The following is a 16217-nucleotide window of genomic DNA, read 5'->3' as shown; positions in this document are numbered from 1 at the left end:
CTGTCTAATTCCAGCTTTCTTTCAGCCTCAGCTCTTCAACTGCTCAAGCTGCTGCTTATGCTGTGATTTATCATTTGTCCATCCTCCCATTTTGACATTTTCTTGTTAGAAAAGGACCATATTGTTTTAGCTACTGATGTGTCACAAAAAAGAGTAATAATATGTTGGGAAGCAAAGCATGATAAAGCTAAATGCAGAGGGGGAACCGTACCAACAATGTTGGAAGAAATTACCACAAGAATTACGGAGTAATTACTACAGTCTACAGTGGTAAGAAAGAGTGAAACTCAAGGCACAATGAAGGTTTATATAACAGAGAGGAAACTCAGGCTTCCTTAGCTTCACATGTGAGAGGTTCAAGGGAAACTATACTTGCCTGGGGAACTGAAAAAGTCCCACCCATAGGAGTAGATTGCATTTTGGAAATCATCAAGAGAAGTGGCTTGACATGAAAGGTAAATCATTAGAAAATGGACAATGCAATCATGTAAAAAGGTGGAGAAAATCTGACGATAAAAGAAAATGAGAAGTCAAAGACGAGTCACCCAATCTATGCTTAAACTAGGATTAATGAGTCTTGATAGGATCCTTGAAATAAGAGACTAAAAAGAGGGCCCTTGGCCCCTATAAGACTTAAGACCCTTTCTATTCATTATGATTTTCCACATTGATCAACTCCTCTAAGTGGATTTAGAATATGGAGCCATAATATTGATTATTTCATTGGTACTTTCCTCACCCACCATTATGCTGGGAGCTTGATTGACTAAATGATCTCAAACAGCATTGTTCTCACATAGGGTATGATATGCATTAAAATTCAAGAGAAAGAAACTTCCAAGAGTGTGTATCTCCCCACCAAAAATATGGAGGAGCCAATTTTGGAACAAATGGGAGCTCAGTTTTAGAAAAGAGACAAGCATGGATTTGGTTTTTCCTCATTTAGAAACAAGAAATGGACAACATGACAGCAACCATAACATGGCAAAATTTAGGTTAGATTGGTGTAATGTCCCTACTAGTTAGAGATCATTGACCTGCAAAACAGACTGTTAGAATGCAACAAATATATAACTAATCTAATTTGCAATTAAACTTCCATTACTTAATTAACACTAACCTCAATTCCTCTTTAATAAAAAGGATACGAGTGCAATACTGGGACATGTCCATAGGCGGCTGTGCAGCTTGCCTTCTTGGAACCCATCTTGGTTCCAAGCCATACCAGGAAATCGAAGGTTAATTCGATTCCTGTCTTGGATGTAATTTCTTACACCCAAGCCATCCAGGAAATCGAAGGTTAATTCAATTCTTGTCTTGGATATAATTTCTTGCACCCAAGCCATGCCAAGGAAGACCATCATATTTGATCAATTCCTTGCCTTGGATGATGCATCTCACCATCCAAGTCCATCAGAGAGGACCGGCCAGATCTGTCTCTTCTTGAATGAACTTTGTCAACCAAGCCATAACATATATGCATATAGATACTCAGTATATACTACCTACCAGGGATTATCATAACCCCTGCATTAGACTAAGGGATTCTTCCCAATAGCCTCCATCATATAGCCACATCATTCATATTACATTCTACAATTTATTATCATTTTCATTCCATAATCTACCTTTACATATTCCTATATTAACATGTATTCAGTAACATATATTCAGAAAATATTCATTAACATGTTCTCAAAAAAGTTCATTAACATATATTCATGACTATTCATTAACGTATATTCACAAATATTCATTAACATATATCTAGAACTATTCATTACTATATATGTGTGTGTGGCACACACATATATATCCTCTATGAACCACAAACATCACTTACCTATTGCAGTCTGCAGTCTGTTGTTGAAGCTCCTAGACCGTAGTCTGCTTGCTATCCTCCCGTCTCCCTTCCTGTTGTATCACTTGTAATGTCCCCTACTAAGTTAGGCTTGTTTTAACCATAATTAATCAATCTCGACATACTTTGGCTTAAACTAAATTGATTAGGAGACAGAACTATCTTTAACATGAACCCAATCAGTGATAACAAGAACATAGGCTTCTTCTTGATATAATCTTAAACATTCCATCTGATTTATATACTAATATTTATTATTAATATATATATATTTATATACGTTATTTATTCTTAGATGTTATCATTATATTACTACAGATGCAAAACTTATAATAATAATAATTATATTATTATTATTATTATTATTATCTAAATTTATATTACTATTAAATTCTACATAAGAATGTTATCAGGTTTCATATATTAAGCATACATATTAAGCACATCCCATGCATACCACCAAGAACACAAATGTTACTCCCTGTAACTCCATAACAATTATGTTCTAATCTGATCGTAGATGATATATCCTTCTTTTTTCCCTCTTCCCATCATTCTCTTTTTATACCTCCCGATAGTCATGTCTCTTTGGAGTAATCTTTCCTTGAGGAGACGAGTCTCATACTAATTGCTTAATTGCTGTTTTGGGGAATTGTGTATTTTTTCTTTATAAATGCTGACTAGTCAAACTACTATCTTATTGATAACTATTATTTTCTTATTGGAATTGTACCTTGTGTTGTCCGTAAAAATTATGGAGGATCGACCCACGATGTTAATGTAATACTCCATATTGAAAGCGATCAGCAATTATAACAGTCAGTTCTAACAAACCCGATATCTATGTAAAACATTATCGCTCAGGTTGCTTTCCATCTTATAGTCATTGGTGTATATTTGTTCTATTACTAATCATAAGCTTGCTGCCACAGAACAGAGTTCTGACCAAGATCGCTACCTTCATAGGTTTCTAACTTACTCCGCGATTACTCTCCCGTGATTCCCCCTTAATATTACTTGTGCTTTAGTATAATATAGGGGGAAGTGGTGACTCAAGGAAGGGTCACCACCTTCTAACAGCAAGGTTACGTGGGATCCTTGGGCCCATACATTTAATGAGTTCATTAACAAATTAACTTTTTTTTTTATAAGTATTTATTAATTGACAATAATAATTAATTAATAATAGCATCAAATAAAAAATATTAATTAATAGGTAAATATTAAATAATAAATAAACATTGATAATATTTATTGTTTAATATTCTTAATGATGTTAATGTTTATAATATAATGTTAATTTATTTTATTTGGATATTTCAAAATATTATTATCAATGAATATTAATCAAATGATATTTAATAAATAAATAAATATTTAATAATTTCAAATAATCATTCATTGATAATTAATATATTGATTAATAATAATTATTGTTTCATTTATGCTCTACATAATGATCAAGGAGGGGACATAACAGTCCGCCCTTCCCGAAATTGCTTGTCCTCAAGCAATTGACATTTTTTCTCAAATTGAATCATCTCCTAATATACATGAAGTATACATTATACATGTACGACACATAGATATGAGCAAGACATTAAGCATATACACTGCAAGGTATGAATATACACATGAAAATACTTACGTTATAATCATACATATGAATACACAAGGTATGAAACACTCATATGAATACGCATAAGCATATAGGACATGAAGCATACCTACAAATATATGAGCATTCATTCAAGGCATACAAATATTTTTAAAGCATATGAAACAAACGCTCATTGGATAGTTGCAAGTCATGAATCATGGATGTATGTAAGGCACGAAGTACATGTCAGACATAAGGCAATGAATACATCAAGCACATAAAGCATGAAACTGTACACTCTATTATACCTAGCAGACATTAAACATACATGAGAAATTTCCTCATGGAGTAAACAAGTGTGAGGCAAACACAAATACACATATGAAGGGTATGCTTGGAGTAAGCATACATTTGCCAATCAATTCATATCTTCGGAACTTTTCTAGATCAACCAAAGTACAACCACAATGATTTACTTCCCATAGATAAATGAGACTCCTCTTCCCTATTCTGCTAACATTACAAGATGGAAGATTTACTGTGCCAAGGGCGCATGACACAGTCTACATGCGACTCCCTCAAGGTTTGCTACCCGTCTTGGGACATTTTCGCCATGTGACCGATTTACTCTGCCTTTCCCCCACACACTCCCTATCTTTGCAAATATTAGAGAAAGGCGAAGAATCCCATCACTACAGAAATATTTGAATTACATTGTCAATTATTTACTTAGGGCAAGAAAGTTTCAAATGAATACACATGTAAAGCACATAAATATGGGCAAGGTATTAAGCATATTCATAAGCATTCATACCACTAGCCTTTAAAGAAGGAAGCATGTACATAAGTACATAGAACATGAAGCATATGAAACTTGTATGAATATACACATGGCATGAGCTAGGTAAGGAACATACATGAAGAATGAATTTATTATTCACACATATTCACAAGGTAGGAAGCATATGCTTGTAAGGAATGAAATATTCATCTGGAAAGTACACACATTATAAAGCAATGTTGTAGTTTTGTCCCACGGGATGGCAGGATCATGCTCTGATACCACTGTAATGTCCCTACTAGTTAGAGATCATTGACCTACAAAACAGACTGTTAGAATGCAACAAATATATAACTAATCTAATTTGCAATTAAACTTCCATTACTTAATTAAAACTAATCTCAATTCCTATTTAATAAAAAGGATACGGGTGCAATACTGGGACATGTCCATAGGCGGCTGCTCGCCTTATTGGAACCCATCTTGGTTCCAAGCCATACCAGGAAATTGAAGGTTAATTCGATTCTTGTCTTGGATATAATTTCTTACACCCAAGCCATCTAGGAAATCGAAGGTTAATTTGATCCCTGTCTTGGATGTAATTTCTTACACCCAAGCCATCCAGGAGATAGAAGGTTAATTCGATTCCTGTCTTGGATGTAATTTCTTACATCCAAGCCATGCCAAGGAAGACCATCATATATGATCGATTCCTTGCCTTGGATGATGCATCTCACCATCCAAGTCCATCAGAGAGGACCAGCCAGATCTATCTCTTCTTGGATGAACTTTGTCAACCAAGCCATAACATATATGCATATAGATACTCAGTATATACTGCCTACCAGGGATTATCATAACCCTTGCATTAGACTAAGAGAATTTCTTCCCAATAGCCTCCATCATATAGCCACATCATTCATATTACATTCTACAATTTATTATCATTTTCATTCCATAATCTACCTTTACATATTCCTATATTAACATGTATTCGGTAACATATATTCAGAAAATATTCACTAACATGTCCTCAGGAAAGTTCATTAACATCTAAAAATCAACATATATTCATGACTATTCATTAACGTATATTCACAAATATTCATTAACATATATCTAGAACTATTCATTAACGTGTATTAAAATATTCATTACTATATATGTGTGCGTGTGGCACACACGTCCACACACATATATATCCTATGTGAACCGCAGACATCACTTACCTATCACAGTCTGCAGTCTGTTGTTGAAGCTCCTAGACCGTAGTCCGCTTGCTATCCTCCCGTCTCCCTTCCTGTTGTATCACTTGTAATGTCCCCTACTAAGTTTAGGCTTGTTTTAACCATCCATAATCCATCTCGACATACTTTGGCTTAAACTAAATTGATTAGGAGACAGAACTATCTTTAACATGAATCCAATCAGTGATAACAAGAACATAGGCTTCTTCTTGATATAATCTTTAACATTTCATTTCATTTGATTTATATACTAATATTTATTATTAATATATATATATATATAAAATTTATTCTCAAATATTATCATTATATTACTACAGATGCAGAACTTAAAAAACATTATTATTATTATTATTATTATCTAAATTTATATTATTGTTAAATTCTGCATAAGAATGCTATCGGGCTTCATATATTAAGCATACATATTAAGCACATCCCATGCATACCACCAAGAACACAAATGTTACTCCCTGTAACTCCATAACAGTTATGTTCTAATCTGATCGTAGATGATATATCCTTTTTTTTCCTTCTTCCCATCATTCTCTTTTTATACCTCCCAATAGTCATGTCTCTTTGGAGTAATCTTGAGGAAACGCGTCTCATAATAATTGCTTAATTGCTGATTTGGGGAATTGTGTATTTTTTCTTAATAAGTGCTGACTAGTCAAACTACTATCTTATTGATAACTATTATTTTCTTATTGGAATTGTACCTTGTGCTATCCGTAAAAATTATGGAGGATCGACCCACGATGTTAATGTAATACTCCATATTGAAAGCGATCAACAATTATAACATGTGTAGATGCTTGCGGTGGCATCACGATTGATCGTTTGAAAAATGTTGGGTCTTCCTCTTCGATGGATGACCCTCTCGCATCCCAGATTGTTGTTGGATCTTCTGTTGTCCCTGCCTCTCTGGATGATGGCTCTATTCCTCCTAATGTTGGGAGGTCCTCTATTCTGGACCCATCCTCTTGGCAAAAGACTGCTACTAGGGTTGAGGAGGGATGGATTACTATTAAAAGTAAAAAATCTAAATTGTCCCAGTCCTCTTTTGATATGACCCTTCGATCCCACAAGGGTAGGACAAATTCTTGATCCTTCCTGGTTGGGTTAGGGCTGCTGGTTTTTTGCAGCCTGTTGGTTTTTGGTGGGGGTATTTAATGTTGTTCCCCTTCTTTTGATTGGCTGGGCCGAGTCTCTTTTGTGTTCTGTTTCTTTGAGTGGACTTTCAAGTTTATCTTTCGGTTCGGGTTGCAGGTCCTTCTAAAACCTGTCTTGTATAGGGTTTTTGGTCCCTTAAAAACTTGTTTTTCCTTAATCAAAAACAATTATAACAGTCAGTTCTAACAAACCCGACCTCTACGTAAAACATTATCGCTCAGGTTGCTTTCCATCTTATAGTCATCGTTGTATATTTGTTCTATTACTGATCATAAGTTTGCTACCACAGAATGGATTTCTGACCAAGATCGTTACCTTCATAGGTTTCTAACTTACTCCTCGATTACTCTCCCGTGATTCCCCCTTAATATTACTTGTGCTTTAGTATAATATAGGGGGAAGTGGTGACTCAAGGAAGGGTCACCACCTTCTAACAGCAAGGTTACGTGGGATCCTTGGGCCCATACATTTAATGAGTTCATTAACAAATGAACATTTTTTTTAATAAGTATTTATTAATTGATAATAATAATTAATTAATAATAGCATCAAATAAAAAATATTAATTAATAGGTAAATATTAAATAATAAATAAACATTGATAATATTTATTGTTTAATATTCTTAATGATGTTAATGTTTATAATATAATGCTAATTTATTTTATTTGGATATTTCAGAATATTATTATCAACGAATATTAATCAAATAATAATATTTAATAAATAAATAAATAAATATTTAATAATTTCAAATAATCATTCATCGATAATTAATATATTGATTAATAATAATTATTGTTTCATTTATGCTCTACTTAATGATCAAGGAAGGGACATGACAATTGGGCTGAAAGAAATCAGAAATTATTTTTGTGCATGTGCACCAAAATATGCGTTCTTAAATTTTTTTATAGTATTTTCTGTATTCGGCAACATCACTTGAGATGTGATTGGATGTTTTGTAAAATTACTTATGAAGCTCTAACCATACAGTGTCCATGCATATTGGTCATACAAAAATTTATGTTCAGGAGACATTCTTTTATACTCTAGTTATCGTTAACAAAGTTTGAGGACTCAGACTCAGACTTGATTCAGTAGGCCAAAATTTTGACTTGGACTCAGGACTTAGCAAAAAAGAAAACCGTAGAATTACACTAAAAGCAAAAGATGACAACTTTAACCTTATTCATGTAATTCCACTCCTAGACCCCCTCATTGTAATCAAATTTCTTATATGACAAAAAATATGCATTTATAGGGCAAAAATATAATTGTTTTTTACTTATTTTTCCACTTTTGTTGGCTTGTTGCCCTTTTATTCCTGCCCAAATGCCTGTCTTCTCTGCTCCTTCCTTGCTACTTCACTTTTCAGACTTGAAATGGATGACTTTGAGCCAAAAAATGAAAAAAAAAAATCACTTTTTGTTGTTTTAATGTGCCTGACAAACCGAGCTTGGGACTTGGCGAGTCCTTGCGCAAGACTTGGCCGAGTAGGAATTGTGCCTTGCACACACTCCCCATCATCGACAGGGTCCCCCCCCTTTCTTTTCGTTGTTTGCCTCCTTGAGGTCCTGAGTAGGAGTTTTGCAAGTAGGCGGAGTGGATAGCAACAGTGAGAAATTTGAGCTTGAAGAAGATGATTCGACTTGAAATTGAGATACCTTGAGTCCTGAGTCCTAAGTCCTAAAGATTTCGCACCTCGAAAATAGGGATTTGACGAGCAGCCTGGATGCATTGAAATGTTGATTGCAATTCCTTTTGCAAGGGAAAATGGAACAAAGAAGAACCTAAGGCAAAAATGCAAATGTTGACACAAAAAGAAAACAAGTCAAAATCTTGCAAAAATACCAAAAGAGCCGAAGTTTGTCAAAATCTCATAAAAGTGCCAAACTGGCCGAAGTTTGTCAACATCTTACAAAAGTGCCAAAATGACCGAAGTTTGTCAAAATCTCGCAAAAGTGCCAAAATGGCTGAAGTTTGTGAAAATCTCGCAAAAAATGCCAAAATGGCCGAAGTTTGTGAAAATCTCGCAAAAAATGCCAAAATGGCCGAAGTTTGCAACTTGAAAGAAGGCGTTTAGTGTAAAGCCGGAAAATCACTCATTTTGTCCAAAGAGGCCGAAATTCACATTTTACAAGAAAGCAAAATCCCTAAGGCAAACAAAATCGCACTTCTTGACTGATTTGACCAAATTTAGTGAAAAGGGGACTTTCTTGCATTTTTGCTCTCAAATCCTAACTTTCCCCTTTAAGTGGCACAATTTTAAATCAAAAAGTGACATAAAGTAAAGGGGATTCAAATTGTTTTTAAAAAAGGAAACACCTTTCATCTTTGCTGAAACAAAGCCCGATATCGCCCTATAAATTTAATATTTGTTAAATTTATTTAATTTTGCGAGGTGATTAATTCAAGTCGAAATTGATTGTTTGCAGATCGATGTCATCAAGAAGAGTTAAAGTGGCAACCTGAAATGCAAATTGGAGACATAATCGTGATCAAAGCTAGGAAAGCAAAGATGCAGAGCGCAAGATGAAAACGAAGCACAGAGAAGCATGCCACCACCTGAACCACAAAGTTGAAGTCCACCTTCAAGACTGAAGACAAAGAACACTCAGAATGCTACAAGTGTATGCATTCCCAAAAATACACAGCTGGAATTAATTCTAGAAAATCAGTTGTAAAATTGATTTTGTTTTAATGTAAAAGGACTGCTTGTGGGCCCTGCCTAATATTTTTAAAGAAAAGGGGTTGCACAGGTCAATTATTTCCAACTACCAAATTGACCAAATTGATGTCAAATAGTGGTTGATAGCTAGAAAAGTGGTTGGGAGGACAACTAAAGAGTTACTAGGCATGGGTTAAAGCTGTCAAGTTCTAGAAGGCAAATCAGGACTGTTGGATGCAGTCAATCCTGGCCTCTAATTCAATTTGTTAAATCTATAAAAGGCAGGATGCCTCTCATTGTAAAGGGTTAGAATAAGTTAGATTTTTTTTAGAGGCTAGAATCAATTAGATTATTAGGAGTGGCATAGAACTACTGCAAAAATTGTTGTAATGGTAGCTGAAGCAAATATATGAACATTGAATATGGTGTTTGTTGTCTTTGTTTTCTTTTGTTTGCATGGTTTCCCTTCAGTTGGTTAGTTAGAGTTCAATGATTTTAATAGCAAAGTGTGAGGGTATTTGATGCATTTCAGGTTCATACAATTGGTGATCTGTTGATTGTAGGTCAGTGTGCATGGTTAGTCTGAACCCAAAACTGTGCATGGTTTACTTGTAGGTGTTTGTTTTAGGTTGCGCCAGGATTGGGTGCCTAGATGAATCCCCATAATCTAAAAATCCATTTATCCTTTGGATCTTGCATCGTTCTTGTCGAATTGTGAGGATGTCTCTAGCCGAAACAAGAACTGGTTTATCAAAATCTGTCTACCCGCTACATTAGTTGTTATCATCACTGTCCTTAAGATCCCCGAACCCTTCCCTTTTGATTTTATTTCCCAGTCTAAGAATCGCATCATTTTAGATGCAGACCAACTTTTAAACGTAAGGCCCCTTGTGTTACTAGCAAAACACATCAAATCACTGAGCTATCCTGCACTCATGACCTGACATTTGGAACCTTGAGGTTGTCCCCTTTGATCAACTAAAACGGCATTAGGGATTCCTTATTCAAGAGAGGATAGAACACTCGACCGGAGAGAGTTGTAGTAATACAAATTTAGCCACATCAACGGGACTCTTCAAGACACAGCTCGCAAGTCCTTGGTGAGTTGACTCACCAAGCTCTTGGACTCGCAAGTCCCATAAGTCATGGGAAGTACTTGTAGAGTCCTAAATCTATGATTGTTACAACATTAGGTGTTAATGATACTAGTTTAGGACTCTTTTCGAGTTACTCTTTTGTCATCACATAATTTCAATTTTTCCTTTATAGACTCCTTACAATAATGCAAATAATGATTTCAAAAAAGAACCCAAGAATTTGAACTTTGAACTCTTATACAGCTTATAATTAATAAATAGAAACAATCCCCAAGAATTTAGTAAAAATATTTTCTATCAATTGTTGAAGATACCTATTACTAGTTTCATGCTTTGATCTAGTCAAGAACACCCACAAGAAGAGTGGAAACACATTAAAGAAATCATATATTAAATGGTAGTAGGACTACAATGCATACATAAATACAAAGAGAAAATGATTTTGAATTCAGAATGACATACAAAGGTGAGAACATAGAGGTGGGTTAAAGAAAAGGCTAAGTGGTGGGTTCCAACATTAGCATGAATGGTGGACCTAAGGCAAGTTCAAATTTGATGGCTAACGCTTCATCTCTAGTACAATATTTATTATGTTTATGTCTAAAACATTGCTCTTAAAATGATGCATGGTTCAAGATAATAGCAAGAAACTTTAGAGACTATATAACCTAGAATCCCTTGAAACTATGAGCATTCCACCTAAAATTTTGCTTTTCTTCCAATACTATCCTTAAAAAAATGATTTTCAATGTTTTGTTGGCAATGGCGTTGCAGCCTTTGGATTATGACTTGCAACAGGACCCAAAATGTGCCCATTGTTGCTGTGAGTGCTAAGCAGGCCGATGGCCAGTGAAGAAATAGAACAACAATCTACAATGGGTATTTCTTCCTCCCTGTCATGTTTCATGAAACAAGAATTTTCACCCAAACATACTACATATTTTAGCACCTAGCCCACTAAAAACCTTGATGGAAATTATAGATTTGTGAAATGTAACAATTATGCAATGTGTGAAATTTTGAACAAGACCAAAAGAGTTGTTTGTCCTATAGGCTATAACTTAATAGATAATAGTTGCATAAACAAAAATTTGGAATAATCTGCTCATCCATACAAATATGAAAAAAATAATTACACCTTATACAATAAAATTGAAATTACTTATAAATGGGTGGTGAAAGGAAATCCATGCCCCAATTTCATTCAACAAAAGCAACCAGTTTTGTTGTGACAGATAGGACAAAACACAAAGATTGCAGATTTGTTGAAAAGTGAGGAGTACATAGATCTCTGTCGACTATCAAGAGTTTTGGTGTTTTAGTGGTGGAAAGGAGCAAGATAATGAGAAAGTGGAAAGTGGAAGCAAACCAAGGGCTTCATCAACAACAAATGACAGTGCAAATGTGTGGATATCAAGGCACAATTCGTCAAGGAATAGGTGAGTCCCACATCTCCGCCAGTCTAAGTATAAATATTCTCCAAGAATCTTTTTAAATGGTGTTCTTTTTAAACTATCAAACAAGGCAATTTGCATCAAGTCAAAATATGTTTAAACAATGAAAGAGAAACAAGGGGAAAATAGTGAAAGAGAGGGAAACTGAGATCAAGAGGTTTACCATAGAAGCTTGCCATGTCTTTTTTTCGAAATTAAAAGAATTGATTGAAGACTCCTAGGCTAATTTTATTTCCCATAGGCCAAGATAAAATGGGGGAAAGAAATTAATAATAATAGTTTATGTGTGCGGGAAAAGTGGGTCAATAGAACTTAAAATGTAAAAAAATGAAGCCTAAGGAGCCTTGCTCACACACCCACAGGACTTCTTGGTGCAAGCTATGGAGTCATGAGGGATGACTCAACTTCCCAAGGTTGGTTCCATGGTTCTCTATCTCACAAGGTCCCTCAAACCAATGTCTTTGCTCTTAGATCACTGAGCAAAGTGGTTTAGGGATGACAAATGCAAGAACGAGGGATGCTTTGGTTGATTTTATTATGAAATGCATCCTAAGCTATGCATGATCTTACAAATGCAATAAACTAGATTATAAGATGACAAGATTGGTAGCAAGACCATCCTAGCATGATATATTAGTCTATGATTAAGCTAAATGACAAGGAAAATACTCTAAACATGCATATTTAGATTAATTCCTATTTAAAAGAGAGGCTAAATGATGAGCATAAATGAGATATTAAAGCTTGGATGGATTTGAGTATAAGTATGATGCTAAAGACTTGGATATATCAAAATGGAGGAATGAGAGCTCTATTTATAGCAAAAATAGGGCAATGGATGGCCAGGATTGAAAGAGTTAATCAAGGGTTGAGTTTGAAAGTTGCTCAATCCATGTTTGCAATTTGCACCAATGAAATGGTGACAATTGTCAACATAAGGTTGGGTTGAGAAGAGAGGTAGGAAGCATTAAATGTTTGAGAAGACCTCATGGTTACCTTAAGAGGTAAGGGTTAAGGTTAGGTTAGGGTTATCCAATGGGTAAAGGTTTTACCCAAAAGATAAACTCTTGTGCAAAGGATTAAGGACTAACCATGGTCAAAGCAATAAATGCTTGATGAGACCCTTGGGTTACATGGAGATTGAGTTTAGAGAAAGTCTTTAATCATGCTGGAGGGTTGAGTTAACCATTAATGGTTTGGAAGAGAAAGTTGTTGGAGACTTGAAGCCTTTAATGGTTATCAAAGACTTTGAGGATTTGAGAAGTGACTTCCTCTTGCTTAGGGATGTGACAATATTTAGGAGATAGGTTAGGCTAATTTAGAAGTGATTAGAAGAATCTAGAATAGGGTTAGGAATAGGGTTTAGGAGGCAAGTGGGACATGTAGGAAAATGCAAGTGGGTGAGGGATAATAGGTTTAATTAAAATAAATTGTTTTATTTTAATTTGGTTGCAAGTGGAGGTTTTTAAATAAATTAGATTTATTTAATTGGGATTCCCTATTTAATTAAATGTAAATTTAATTAAAAGGTTTAGAAGAATAGATTTAATTAAATAAAATGATTTATTCAATTAAATGACCTAAAAGGGGTTAATTGAATTTAATTAAATAAATTGAGTAATTTACTTAATTAAATAGAGGAATGTGGATAATTTAATTAAATCAGATTTAATTAAATAGAGAAATGAACATAAAATATGCATTTAGGAAAATAGTCATTTTTATACGTCTGCAGTTTATATGGAACCCAATAACTTTATTTTCAAAAGGGCAACTTAAATATTAGTATAGGTCTATATGATTTTATTTTAAAAGTTTTTTCAGACATTTGATAAGATTATTTTTTTTTAAAGGTGTTCTTTAAACACTAGGAGGGGAAAATGAATTCGAATGGAGGACCTAAAGATAGCCATAAAAGAAAGTCATTTTCTCAAAACGCTCTTGTCTATTAGAGATGATTCCATCCTAAAATCATAATTGTGCTAATTTCTTGAGGGTTGATGAAGAATTTGAAGTTATTTTCAAATGCTATAGTTTTGCTACAATGTGTGGGTTAGATTTCCTAATTTTTAAGGATTTTCAAATTTGTTGCTTTTCATGAGGATTTTTAGTCATCGAGTGGTTGTTTCTAGCCATTGTACCAATTCTCCTTGCTACAAATTATATATTGTTGACTTTGAGAGTTTCAAGGGTTCTAAGTGGTGTTTCAGATATTTGTTGTTGTTTGGAGGGATACTAAGTGTTGTGTTTGAGTGTTGTTGCTATGTGGGAGATATGTAGTAGTGTTTTTTGGAGGGTTGTCAAACCACTCCAACCTTGATTTTCCCCTTCCAAGCATTGTGACCAATTTTGCCATCATCTGCCATCCTATTTTAGTCAATGTTGAGCTTGGTTTCAGTCACAAACTAGTGAGTATCCATAGAAAACACTCAAAATCTAGCCATCAAAGATTGTTACAGACTTGCCATCATTTGTTCTAGTAGTCGTACAACAAGATTTGGCATAATTGTGATTGGAATTGTTGTAAAAATATTTAAAATTGTAGTGTTTGTATATCTTATGTTATAAAAATATTTGAAGAAATAATTAGTTGTTGCAGCCTTAATAGAGGTCTTAATATTGCATGAATTTTGGGATAAATTATTGGTTTCACACTACTAGTCATTATCGCATTAAATTAGGAAATACAAAGGCGTAGGGATTATGAATATTCTAATTTTCAGCTACCATAAATTGGATTACTCCTAGTGTTTAAATCCATTCTTCATGATAATATCAACCAATAATCTACTATCACACTTGAATATTATTGGCTTGTGAGGGTTACCAAAGCTCATACCTACGAGGTTGAATATTTGATTGATAAGGATTTTGCAAGATTGTTCTTTTGTTGATCAACATTAATATTAATAGGTTTGGCATTCAAAGTTGGTATTTTTTCATCATTTTAGCTTGCATGCATTAGAAAAATTGTTTGATTCCTACACTTATTTGATTGGGGACTCTGCACAATTAACACTTCAAGGGAAAACAAAATACAGACATCATGTTAGTGTAAATGGAGTCATTATACACCTACTTAGCTAATCTCCTTTTTAGGATTGATCTATTCACATTTAGCTTAAATTTACTTAGGCTATTTTATGCTTTTGTCTCACTTCATAGCATTGAGACATGTGTCCTCATCACTTGACACACCTAGTGCATGAAGAGAACGTGGTTATTTTGAAAGGTGGGGGGGTGAGGTGAATCAGTATAACAACCATTTTTACCAATTAAATAGTATCACTTCTATCAACCACAATAGTATTATTTACTAAATTCCAACAATCATGCACATAAGAACTCAATAACACAATGTTTACATGGAAACCCTAATGGGAGAAAACCACGACAAATCAATGCTTTTATATTATTCTTCTTTTCCAATGTTTGTAGGGACCAACCTACTAGAGGCACTAACCCCTAACTTAGTTTGTGAGAACCAACCCATTAGAAGCACCAACTCCCACTTTTGAATTTGTAGGCATCAACCCACTGAAAACACCAATCCCCACAACTAAGCACCAACTCAACAAGAGACACCAATCTCTTATTTGATAGACACCAACCTACGAATTCTTAAATGGATGATATTTTTCTCCCTTCCTCACAAATTTGATTACAACTTCTAATTCGAATGATGCATATCTTTCCTTGACAAATCTGACCCAAGCTTATTTACTATTCTTTCTTCACAAATCTGATCACAACTCAAGCAATAAACTTTTTTCACAAGTCTAATTACAAGCATCCACAATTCTTTCAAAATTTGATCACAAATGTGGCTTTGTCCTCCCTCAAATTTCTGCTATATAGTAATGTATCATAAGTTCTTCTCTTCACAATCTACTTATCCTCCTCTATAGATTTGCCATATATTTTTCTTCAATTTCTGCAAGAACTCCTTTATACTTGCATGATTACTTCTCCCAATTTTGGTATAGACTCTTTTAATTTTGCATTTGTATCACATTAAATTTAGCATACGTTTGCTCCAAGAACATATGAATTTTATTGCAAGGCTTTATTAAACATTCTTTATCTTCTTGGATGATGTGTTATGCTTGTTGGATATTAGAGTTGTTGGAATGTGTTGTTGTCATTGATGTCAACATATTCCTGTGTTGCAGATAATAGGTTTGTTGCAGAGAGTTGGTTTGGGTGATCTATTGCAGATGTGCTGATGTGGATTAATGGGTTTTGAGATACTTATCTGTAGATGATTCAATATGAGTTTTAGTGTTTCAGAAGGTGATTTAATCGATTTATGTGATCCGGTGTGATGGTTGGTT

Source organism: Cryptomeria japonica, chromosome 8 (genome assembly GCF_030272615.1).
Source record: "Cryptomeria japonica chromosome 8, Sugi_1.0, whole genome shotgun sequence".
In the NCBI taxonomy this organism is placed as follows: domain Eukaryota; kingdom Viridiplantae; phylum Streptophyta; class Pinopsida; order Cupressales; family Cupressaceae; genus Cryptomeria; species Cryptomeria japonica.
Note: the sequence above shows the minus strand (reverse complement) of the source record.